This window comes from Salmo salar, chromosome ssa13 (genome assembly GCF_905237065.1).
Source record: "Salmo salar chromosome ssa13, Ssal_v3.1, whole genome shotgun sequence".
NCBI classification, from domain to species: Eukaryota; Metazoa; Chordata; class Actinopteri; order Salmoniformes; family Salmonidae; genus Salmo; species Salmo salar.
In genome coordinates, this window is record NC_059454.1 from 36,665,355 (window position 1) to 36,678,561 (window position 13,207).

At 38.9% G+C, this 13,207-nt stretch overlaps 1 pseudogene; it reads left to right on the forward strand.

The window, feature by feature from the left end:
• The first annotated feature begins 7,165 nt into the window (after positions 1 to 7,165).
• On the forward strand, positions 7,166 to 12,978 carry LOC106567337 (transmembrane protein 198-like; annotated as a pseudogene).
• The last annotated feature ends 229 nt before the right edge of the window (positions 12,979 to 13,207 follow it).

The following is a 13,207-nucleotide window of genomic DNA, read 5'->3' on the forward strand; positions in this document are numbered from 1 at the left end:
ACAGATAAGAAATACACCAAAACACGTCCATTTTACTAGTAATTTCTGTGGCCATTTTCTCGACACAAACCTTTGTTAGGTCTTCCCCTGAGAGGGAAAAGAAAACATCTATTCTCTATAACTAAGCCTTGCCTAGAGACAGAAATGCCCACATGTCTTAACAGCTTATTAATATAGCGTATTGTTATTTTTCATACAAAGTCAAAGGTCGATAAAAAAATTGAGCTTACAGAGAACCCAAGAGTATTGTTAGGTTGGGTTGCTGCTGCATGACAAACAATAGACACCTCAAACTTCTCTAAACTGTTCAGCGATATACTAAATTTTTTGGTTGACATGCAGGAATCTTATGGCAGTAGTATGGTGTAGGCCTAGTATAGGGTATGTTATGGAAAACAATTTGTTATACATGGGCCTATGAATTGGGCCTATGAATTTAACTTTCTACCACCCTCTACAATTCATTCTCATGAAAAACACAATGCTATGATTGAAAAGCACCTATTGTTTATTTTGCCATTATAGAAACTGCAGTTAAACATGTGCGTCTTGTATATTCTCCAAGTGATGCAACAAGTGGAACTCAATGGATTTTCTTGTGGATTTCCCAAGGGTAGAATAAAGACGTGGTTTCTCCAGTGCTCAATATTGGAATTAATGGGAATAAATTACAAATTAAATAAATACCCAACAAGTTACAATATTCTCTTTGACATACAGTATAATCACAAGAAAACACACACAAAAAATCTTAATTACATACGGTATCATACGGACACTGTTCACTCCATAAAATGTTTAATTACATACTGTATCATACGGACACTGTTCACTCCATAAACATTTTAATTACATACTGTATCATACGGACACTGTTCACTCCATAAAACTCTTAATTACATATGGTATCATACGGACACTGTTCACTCCATAAAAATGTTAATTACATACTGTATCATACGGACACTGTTCACTCCATAAAAATGATCATCTCAGATCTTCCTCGTACCTCTGGGGATTTCACTCTCCGCAGGTTCTGTCAACAACAACAAAAGGTGTAGATTCTGTCAACAACAACAAAAGGTGCAGGTTCTGTCAACAACAACAAAAGGTGCAGATTCTGTCAACAACAACAAAAGGCGCAGATTCTGTCAACAACAACAAAAGGTGCAGGTTCTGTCAACAACAACAAAAGGTGCAGATTCTGTCAACAACAACAAAAGGTGCAGATTCTGTCAACAACAACAAAGGGTGCAGATTCTGTCAGCAACAACAAAAGGTGCAGATTCTGACAGCAACAACAAAATGTGCAGATTCTGTCAACAACAACAAAAGGTTCAGATTCTGTCAACAACAACAAAAGGTGCAGGTTCTGTCAACAACAACAAAAGGTGCAGATTCTGTCAACAACAACAAAAGGTGCAGATTCTGTCAACAACAACAAAGGGTGCAGATTCTGTCAACAATAACAAAGGGTGCAGATTCTGTCACCAACAACAAAAGGTGCAGATTCTGTCAGCAACAACAAAAGGTGCAGATTCTGTCAACAACAACAAAGGGTGCAGATTCTGTCAACAACAACAAAAGGTGCAGGTTCTGTCAACAACAACAAAAGGTGCAGATTCTGCGCATACAGTGTGTACAACTAATATGCTATATCTATTTCACAAACATTGGCTAGATGAGACATCTAAAACATCCGACTGAATGTATTCTCTGTTGACTATGCCCATGGCACAACCATTTCAAATGAATGGAGTCAAATACCACAGCTACTGGCTGGACCACTGAAGTGAAAAACGCCTTTCATTTATGGAGGGTAAATGGTCAGTCATAATCAATACACTTTCAGAATTCCAATCAGCAGTGCCATAAAGAACCCCACGTAGAATGGTCTTGAGAAATGATTAAACCTTTTGGTTTGATATGTCTGTGAGCAACAATGCCTGTAGGTATAAAATATATGTATTTATTTGGACAGTGAAGCTAAAACGTTTCATTTGGCTCTATACTCCAGCATTTTGGATTTGAGATCAAATGTGTAATATGAAGCGACAGTTCAGAATGTCACCGTTTATTTGAGAGTATTTTCATACATATCTTTTTTACCATTTAGAAATGAAAGCACTTTATGTATCTTGTCCCCCATTTGAAGGTGTCATAAGTATTTGGACAAATTCACTTATATGTGTTTTAAAGAAGTTCAAAATACAGTATTTGGTCCCATAGCACGCAATGACTACATCGAGCTTGGGACTCTACAAGCTTGGACGCATTTGCTCTTTGTTTTGGTTGTATTTTGGATTGTTTTGCACAATAGAAATGAGTGGTAAATAATGTATTGTGTCATTTTGGAGTAACTTTTATAGTAAATAAGAAAATAATATGTTTCTGAACATTTCTTGATTAATGTGGATGCTACCATGATTACAGATAATCATGAATGAATCGTGAATAATGATGAGTAAGAAAGTTAGAGGCATAAATAACATACCCCCCAAAAATTGTATGTTTTGGGGGCATGATCTTTGTACATCTGTAACTTTCTCACTCATCATTATTGGACAATTCCTTCATGATTATCCGTAATCATGGTAACATCCACATTAATTTAGAAGTGTTCAGAAACATTTTCCTGCATGTGATGTGGTCATATTTGACATGGATAGGGGGCAGAAATAGCAAGTAGGGACAAATATCAAAATCAGTGGTGTAAAGTAAAAATACTTTAAAGTATTACTTAAGTAGTTTTTTGGGGTGTCTGTAGTTTACTTTACTATTTCTAGTTTTGCCAACTTTTACTTCACTACATTCCTAAAGAAAATACATTTTCCCTGACACACAAAAGTACTCGTTACATTTTGACAGGAAAATGGTCCAATTCACACACAATTTACACATCAAGAGAACATCCCTGGTCATCCCTACTGCCTTTGATCTGGTGGACTCACTAAACACAAATGCTTCATTTGCAAATTATGTCTGAGTGTTGGAGTGTGCCCCTGGCTATCCGCCCATTAAAAAATAAAATCTAAATTGTGCCGTCTGGTTTGCTTAATATAAGGAATTTGAAATGGTTTATACTTTACTTTTACTTTTGATATTTAAGTGTAGTTCTATCCTTGAGCTGTTCTTGTCTATTAATGTTGTGTATTATGTCATGTTTCATGTTTTGTGTGGACCCCAGGAAGAGTAGCTGCTGCTTTTGCAACAGCTAATGGGGATCCTAATACAATACAAAAAAATATCTCGTCAGCACATAGATTGTGGCGTCGGCATAATCTCAAAACCATAGCTTTGTCATGACTCTCTCTCTTTGGTGAGGATCAAAGGTGCCAGATCAGCTTTGCAAATGGCTGACAGATAGCTAAACCCCCCCCCCCTCCCTTACAGGAGAGGAAAGGGGTGAGTTGGGCCAGTTTTATGACTCTTAGCACCCGGTCATAAATAGTTTGCAACTGACGACTCTTTCTTTCACTGCAGTATTGGGAAATAAGCCTCCTTTTGTTACAGAGAGACTATTGCCGCCAAAACCCTTTTCTCCAAGAGAATGAACTTTGGAACAATATTCATAAGATAGGAATGTTAAGAATGGTCCGTGGGGATCTAAAGAATAATCATGTCATATTGTTTATTATTTTGTGATGTCATTAAGGATGGAATAACAAAGTAACTGTAACTCTGAAAGTGTACGCATTCTATGTATCAAGTTTACATCTAAATGTGGTATAAAATATATGATTAAATATGAGAATACTTTTGTGAAGATAGTAATGTCATTTTAGCTTTCTAAATTAGATAATTGTTTTTCATATAAACTTGTGCCCAGTCAGTAACCACGCCCAAGTGAGCACAGATGGCGTGATGGAACGCACCCTTTTTACCCGAGGATAAAAGGACTTGGTAACTAAATTTACATTAAACCAAGTAGAATGGCAGCGACATTACGAATGGTTGAAACTACCAGACCAGATAGCATGGAGCGGTGGCTACATGGCTGAAATGGTGAGACCAGTACATTGCCGTGTTACTACTGGCGTGTAAAGTGGTCAGGAGCTGAACCCTGAATAATCAACCATTGAGACCAAGCAGACGGATGGTGTGAGCCAGACATTATGAATGGTTAAAGACCAGGAAGCGTGGAGCGGTGGCTACACGTTGAAATGGTTAGAAACTCTGAAACTCTCAACACGAGTGAAAAAGATAAAGACTAGACCAGAACATTCACATTCTGGAGCTGTGCATGTAAAAGAGGTCCTAGAATTTGACTAAAGACACGAGGGGGAAGGAAGACATCCCATCTCAGACAACCGTTGGTGCATCTGAAGGACCTGTTCTAACAAACACTTCACTACCAGAGAAGCTCTACAACTAAGAAGTACATTGTGACCTCTGGTGGACAACCAGAGCCTTACATCAAGCCACTCCCAATAGACGGATCGATTGGTTTCAACAGAGAGACGACAGAGAAAGACATCTACGCGTAAATATATGCATTTCTTATGCGAATGAGCAGAGGTTCATGTGCAAAGTATTACTATTCCTTTGAGTGTAGGTTCTGAATGTATCCAAGTGTTCCCTCTTTGTCTCTCCCTCTCTTTACCTACCCCTCCCTCTCCATATGTATAACCAGCCATCATATCTTGTCAGTCCACGAGGGTTCTTTTATTTCATGTATTTGGTATTTGGTATTTTATTAGGATTCCCATTAGCTGTTGCAAAAGCAGCAGCTACTCTTCCTGGGGTCCACACAAAACATGAAACATAACACAAAATGACATTAATACAGAACATCAAGACAAGAACAGCTCAAAGACAGAACTACATAAAACAAATGTAAAGGCACACGTAGCCTACATATCAATGCATACACACAAACTATCTAGGTCAAATAGGGGAGAGGCGATGTGCCGTGAGCTGTTGCTTCATCTGTTTTTGTTAATCCAGGTTTGCTGTTTATTTGAGCAATATGAGATGGAAGGAAGTTCCATGCAATAAGGGCTCTATATAATACTGTACGCTTTCTTGAATTTATTTGTTCTGGATTTGGTGGCATGTCTGGTGGGATAAGTGTGTGTGTCAGAGTTGTAAGTTGACTACGTAAACAATTTGTGATTTTCAACACATTAATGTATCTTATAAAAATAAGAATTGATGCAGTCAGTCTCTCCTCAACTCATAGCCAAGAGAGACTGGCATGCATAGTATTTATATTAGATCTCTGATTACAATCAAGAGCAAAACGTGCCGCTCTGTTCTGGTGTGTATGTGTATTCTGTATTCTGTGTTATTATTATGCTGTGTTTGTGTATATATTTGGTGTTATTATTTACTTAGTTGGTAAATAAATGATTAAATCAATTTGTGTAGTACTGAATATTCAGAAAGGCTGGGGTTCAGAATGAGACTGATGAGGTAATGATTAATAAGTGAATGTTATTGATGTATAATTTATAGATGTATCTTCGAGTTTAATTTGGGAGATGGTGACTTGTTAAACAACTTATTCCGTGGTGCCCCAAATTCCTAATGAGTTAATTTTCATATGATTAATTTAATCGAGTTACAATTAAACATAGTCAGTTGATAAAATAAATAACAGTAATCAGATTAATGATAGTCACATCACGACAGCTTTCTATATACCCCATAAGCCTCATATAACTCCATGATGGGGTTTCACTACATGTGATTTATGATGAGTAGTGAAATATAGGTGGTGCAACAGGGACAGTCAGTGATTCCCACTTTGCCAGCAGGTTAGAGTTATTCAGCCAGATTAACGTCCACAGTGTCAGTATGAACCCTCTGAGGAGACTTTTAAACTCAATATCCTTATGCTGTGCATTCCTTTTGGGGGAAATATATGAGTCTTATACATTTCATGATAGCCTTCACAGTTCTCTTTAAGGAGCATCAAGAGTCCGTCTTTTAAAGATGTGTCTAGAGTCATAACTTTAGCTTTTTCTAACTATCAATTGGGAAGGGTTGGCTCTAGTATATGCTTATTCTGTTACAAACCTAGAACGTATAACTTCCTTTGTCAGATGTTTTATGTAGTAAGTTATTTATTAAATCTCGCTAGATCTGTTTATTCAATCCGGTCACCAAGAAGAACGGTTCAGTGAACAGTGCATCAAAATATTGCATAAATTACTCTCTGAAATAAAAACGGCAACATGATTCATCATGCAACATTTTTGGGGACATTTTATAAAACAAAATATATATATTTTTTACTTCTATCCTATCTTGTTTGAGGTGTGGGACAATTGTCCCCATTGATTTATTTCAAACACAGCAACACACATACTCAGTACATGACTGATGGACATTTTGTGTAGCAAAAGGATAGCATCTTTATTTGCCTCTCACCAGAGGCGCTTAATGCTGCATGACAGCTCTATTTTACTGCTGATTTCAACATCATTGTAGCTCAGTGCTCTGGCAGTATGAGTAAACCCATTGTCATTTTTAATCTGCTCTTTTTCACATGATATTTGGCTTAATAGTGTTCGTGCCCATGCAGTGTTACTGTGAAATCTTGACTGTGATCTTTTGCTGGATATATGTGTAAATGACAAATTGGGTATAGACTGAGGCATACTTTCTCATCCTTTTCCAATCTCAATCCAGTGGCTACTGTAAACTGTGTGTCTGTAAATCTACCTCTGTACATTCTGTGAGTTTAGTTTCATAAATAATCTGTCAGTCTTATGAATAAAATGTGTATGTGTACAATCTAAAAAGAAACATCAGTGGTTGATAAGGTCATCATGAAGCACCATTTCATTTATCAAGCTTGTGAGTGAATTTTTCTGTTCTGACAAACCATTTTTTAAACATTTGCATATACACTGAGATACAAGAGTACATGAGTGCATTTCATTATTCTGTAGTATGGGTGAGCGGTTTACTCATAGCATCCAGAATATCACCTCTTTCCTGGAACACTCACTTTTTCTAGAACTTAAACTTCCATATTCCATCCCTGACATGTTCCATTATGCCTGACTCATTATGGAACCTGTCTGGCAATGGATTTAACCAATCTTTCCTCTGTTGTAAATTGTAAATCTGTATGACTGGAGAGACATCATGTGGACAACAACAATATTGCCTCACCTCTGATCTACAGAACAAGCTTGGCACAGATGGTCACTCTCTTGCGCTGATGTCTGACGCTGTCAGCGGTCCAGTGGCCACAGATGAGAGGGATGCACACACAAGTAGGTTGTCCTCAACGCAGCATAGACAGAACAAACTAATGTAACTCCTCCAAGGGTCAAATGAGTAGCAGTCCTCTTCCTTCGCATCACAGCTTGTAATTCTGGCAAGGATATGTCCGGTAAGATTACTTATTTTCAGACTCTTAAAATGATTAATGAGAACAGTATTTGTAAACTCATGACCTCAGATACTCTCTGGTCTGCATGTCTGCTAATGTCAGATCCAAATATGTGATCCTATCTTTTAATGATCAAACAAGTGGAATTTGGTTCATGTAATGCCTGTTGAATATGACTACTTTGTCGATAACCGATAATGAGGTGCTCATGTGTCTGACTGTATAAATATATATTTTCACAGGAAGTCTCTTTTTGGCAGATGGCTCAGTGTTCAGTTTTAATTCATTATCAAAAATGAAACGTTTATCATCCTGACATGAAGTTATATTATAATAGCAAAAGTCCCTTGATTGGTGCCATAGAAAGTGATAGTGTTTTCTTTGTGACTTACAAGCAGGTAGCAGGACTGAGGCTAGCTAGACTCTGCTAATAGGCCTCTAATTCAATTATCTGGGGATCTGCCTGGAAAGCTTATAAGGTCATTCAACGTAGAGCATACTCTGTTGCTAGTCAGACTAGGGCAACACAATTTCTCTTGGGTGCATAGTTAAGCATGTGGTCATCAAGGTGCACGTGGTTTGAATGCTGAGGATATAGCTTTTTTCAACTTTTCCCAGATTATTCTAAATTGTGTTACATAGTTTCCCCTACAATTCCTTTTTAAGGTTTTGGAACGATATGTCCTACTGTTGGGGTGTTTGTTTGCTTAGCATTGTTTTGTGATTGGGGCGCTTTACAATATGTTCAAAACAAAGAGGCTCAATGACTCAGTCGGCATCAATCCACCCCTCGTTTCCTCAGCTGCATCCTGCATTTTAACAAAGGGTCAAGAAAAATATGCATGACCCAGAGAGGATCTCAGTTTCCTTTTCTGGTTCCTGGGGAGAGGATTGTGTAGTATAGAGGTTAACACCTCTATGCAGATTATTTAGACAACACCTTAGATGTATATGTGGAGACTAGATATATAGAGTAATGTCCAGTTAGATCATTTATAATCTGCCTATTAACTTCTCTGGGCTAGGTGGGACGTGACCGTCCCACACTATTCAACAGCCAGTGAATTAGCATGGCGCGAAATACAAAACAGCAAAAATATCATAATTTCAATTTCTCAAACATACGACTACACCATTTTAAAGATACACTTCTCCTTAATGTAACCACATTGTTCGATTTCAAAAAGGCTTTACAGTGAAAGCAAAACATTAGATTATGTTAGGAGAGTACATAGACAAAAATAACCACACAGCCATTTTCCAAGCAAGGAGATGTGTCAATAAAACCCAAAACACAGCTAAATGAAGCACTAACCTTTGACGATCTTCATCAGATGACACTCCTAGGACATCATGTTACACAATACATGTATGTTTTGTTCGATAAAGTTCATATTTATATCCAAAAACAGCATTTTACATTGGCGCGTGATGTTCAGAAAATGTATTCCCACCAAAAACTTCCGGTGAATGAGCACATCAATTTACAAAAATACTCATCATAAACATTGACAAAATACATAAGAACTATAGATACAGTACTCCTTGATGCAACCGCTGTGTCAGATTTTAAAATAGCTTTTCAGCGAAAGCACATTTTTCAATATTCTGAGTACATAGCTCACCATCACAGCAAGCTATACAGACACCCGCCAAGTTCTGGGGTCACCTAAACTCAGAATTAGTATTATAAATATTCTCTTACCTTTGCTGATCTTCGTCAGAATGCACTCCCAGGACTGCTACTTCCACAAGAAATGTTCTTTTTGTTTGAAATAATCCATATTTATGTCCAAATACCTCCGTTTTGTTCGTGCATTCAGGTCACTATCCAAAGGAATAATGCGCGAGCGTAATTCGAGACATGAAAAGTCAAAATGTTCCATTACCGTTCGTAGAAGCATGTCAAACGTTGTTTACAATCAATCTTTATGGTATTTTTAACATAAAAATGCGATAATATTCCAACCGGACAATAGCGTATTCATTACAGAAGAAAAAGAAGGAGGGGCGCGCTGTTGGGCTCGCGCATCACCAAGTCCTTTGTCCATAGGCAGTCCCCTCATTGACTGAGCTCCTATTCTCTGCCCAGTAACAGGAGAATGATGAAAAAACTTTCTGAAGGCTTTTGACAGCCAATGGAAGCCTTAGGAAGTGCAACGTGACCCCATAGACACTGTAGTTTCGATAGGGATTCAAAAGAAGAACTACAATTCTCAGATCTCCCACATCCTGGTTGGACTTTTCTCAGGTTTTTGCCTGCCATATGAGTTCTGTTATAGTCACAGACATCATTCAAACAGTTTTAGAAACTTCAGAGTGTTGTCTATCCAAATATACTAATAATATGCATATTCTAGTTTCTGGGCCAGAGTAGTACCCAGTTTAATTTGGGTACATTTTTCATCCGGCCGTGAAAATACTGCCCCCTACACCTTGACAGGTTAAAGAGGTAATACTTTTCTCTGGATGTATTTGACTCTCCTCTCCTCTTGTTGCAGGTGCAGGACAGGAAAGGGTCGGATTCACACACTTCTCATAGGAACTTCCTGTTTCCTCAGCTCTTACATTCTACCAAAATGAAGCATTTGTCACATTCTTTAATTAAATGAATGAAGCAAAGTCCTGTCCCAATGGAACACTGACAATATCCTGGCTTGGTGTTGGCTGTTGAAATATGCTCCCACGTGAGATTAAGACAGGAAAACAACACAGATGTCCTAAATTGCTAAACAAAAGCACAGTCTTTATCCTAACCTGTTAAACGACTGCTCCAAGATGGCAAACCCCAGCTCACTCTTGGTCACTGATGGGACAGTGCGGAGGCAGGCTGAAAAGGATCAATATATCCTCTATGGCGTGGCTGAAGTGGATGCGTGTGAGTTGGGGTTCACTAGGAAGTATGACCTCATCCCATCCATCGTCTGCTCAGTAAGCTTTCTTATCGGCCTCATCTACTGCTTTTTTGGTAAGTTCCTGGCCTGTAATAGAGGACAGTTGGAACTTGCACATGTGCACTCTCAAGACATACACATTAAAGATATGACAGGCATATCTGCAATTTAACTACAGTATCAACACAAAACAGTCCAATGCTCCACTGTAGATACATCATTATTTAATTCCCAGTTGACATTAAAACCTCATCATACTAAGTGAAACTATTTCGTCAGCTCACTTTGAGTCTATTGATGATATACCCTACCTATACTGTAACCTTACAGTAAACACAGGAGGGCCAGGTGTCTGGGCTGGGCCAGCCCGGGGTATAAAGTGGATAACATCCAGGGTAGGCTAGGAAAGAGAGGCAGATGGGCCACCTGGTTCTGCTGCATTCCTCTGTGAGAGAGTTCGAGAACAGCCACCTGGGATAATTCAGTTCCTGGTCCAGGTAATTCTGGTCCAAATCCATAAAACCCAACAGATGCACTCGCTGTGAATGTTGTCTAATAATAGACACGTTTAGATTGTCTTAAGCAGACTATGCCTCATGTGAAGCTAACTATATCTCTCAAATATTCTGCAAACTGTACAGTTTACCAAAGACAAAATCTAGTCTACAAATGACTTTTAATTAATAAATCCGAACTCAGTCAAACCTAGTACACTTAAAGGACATTTCCGCCACTTTTCAACCTCATATTCTTCATCTCCAGCACCATACCTGTGTGTACATATGTGAAAATGCCTCGTTTCTATGATCTGTGGTTAAAAAGACAAAAAGGTCGAAAAAATGCTTCTTTGTGACATCACAGGGTAGGATTAAATGTTTTAAAAAACAGTGATTTTCAAAACCTGCAACAAGTTTCTGGCCAGAGGGAGGGTATTTTCTTGCTCCACATCACCACGAATCTCAGAGTTTGAAAATCACTGTTTTTTTTATGTTTTAACTTTCGATGATGTCATAGTGTAGCACTTTTTTACTTATTTTTTTAGAAATCCGTTGATTTCACATATGTAGACAATGGTATTGTGCTGGAGATAATGAAAATGAGGTTAAAAAGTGGTGGAGTTGCCCTTTAAGTACACTTTGCTTCCTTCTCCATCTTTCTTACTTAATATCCCTCCACTTGTCTCTCTTTCTTTAGGATACCGCTGCTTTAAGATGGTCATGTTCCTGTCAGGCTTCATGTTTGGGTCTGCACTAGTCTGCATGTTGTACCATAAGGAGCCTGTGCTGGATACCCAGTTGACTACGGAGACCAAAGCAGGCATCCTCCTGGGAGTGGCTGTGCTCTGTGGCCTGGTGACTATGCTGGTACAGACTGTGGGGTTCATCATTACTGGCCTACATCTGGGGAGTCTGCTCACCCTTGCCAACCTGCTGGTTGTCGGACAGTTTTACAGCCTTACCCCCTATGGGCGCCTCTCAGTGCCCACCTGGCCACTAGCACCTTTTGTGCCATTCTCACACTGCAGTGACAGAAACTATTCACTGTGCTCTCCACGGCTGCAGTCGGTGCCACTGTGGTGATGGCGTGTGTGGACTTCTTCGTAGAGACGTCGCTGCTGGCTGGCCATGCGTACGATATCCTGTCTCAGGTTCCCCCTCGTCCCCTCTGCTGGTACAGCTGGGTTATAACAGGCGCATGTCCTCTATTCAGTCTGATGGGGGTGCTGGTGCTGGTGCAATGGATGCTCACTGCCAAAGGAGTGTCCCACACAGAAAGTGAGTGTCAGTTTCATAAAAAATATGGAATGCTTTCTTCCTCGGTCATCACTACTTCATTTGATACTTAGGTTACACTTAACATGTAAACTGACTACAACATAATTCTCTTTTTCTGTCCTATGCTAATTTACATTGAACACCCCCAAGTACCTGTCAGTGGCCGACAAAGACAGATCCAACTGATGCGAATCAGACAGAGAGATGCCCAGAGACGACCCCAGCAGGGCACTTACCGCCATCGCAAGCCTCCAATCCTAAAGCGCTATGCTGGAGACGTCCTGGCCCCAGTGAGTTTCTTCACTCCTAATGGGAATGAATGAGCTTAATTAAAATACTTATTTCAAAATGTTTATGCACTTAGCTAATATACATCATTGTGTCACCAATGTCAATTATTTTTTATCATCCTAGACCTCGAGAATCAATGTAATTTTTCCCTTACCACTTTGCCTTCCAGAGTTACATCCAAAGCATTCGAGACCGCCAGATGGGTACAGGCTCCTCTACCAGCAGCATCATCAGCAACAGCACAGTCAACCACACCATGATTGACTTTGAGACAGGCTCCATGGTGCCCCTGACTGCCTCCTCCCTAGTCTATAGGGTCTGAGGGATGACCACCAAATACTAGGCATCCCCTCCCAGTTCCACTGAGGTGCCCAATACCTCTCTCCAGCAGACCATTCACAGACTGTTTTTTGAGACGACAGAATGATTCTTGAGACAAAATTCAAAAGACTAAATCAATCTGTTGTTTTGTTTATTATTGACAGTCTTAAGGTATCAGACAGTCAATCGTAATATAACACTTTGATCCTTCTTCCAATAAATGAAATTGCTTTATTTTAGTCAGTTTGCTAATACACATTTTTGTGAAGACATCCATTGTTTTATGCAGTGAACAAGGGGGGAATTACACATTTAGGGATTTACATACATTTTACATACTTTACACAAGAGATACAGTACATAAAACATTTTTGTAACTCTTGTGTTATCAAAATAAATAAAATCCTTAAATGTTACTATATTTCACCTCAGCGGGTTAGGTGATATATTGGCTAGGCTATACGGTATGAAAGTCCTGCCTACTTCCTGGATTGTGTCACACTGTTTTTGAATGGCCTTCAAGATTATATCATAAAATTTATGAAAACGGTAAATTAAAATAAATGTCAAATTATATT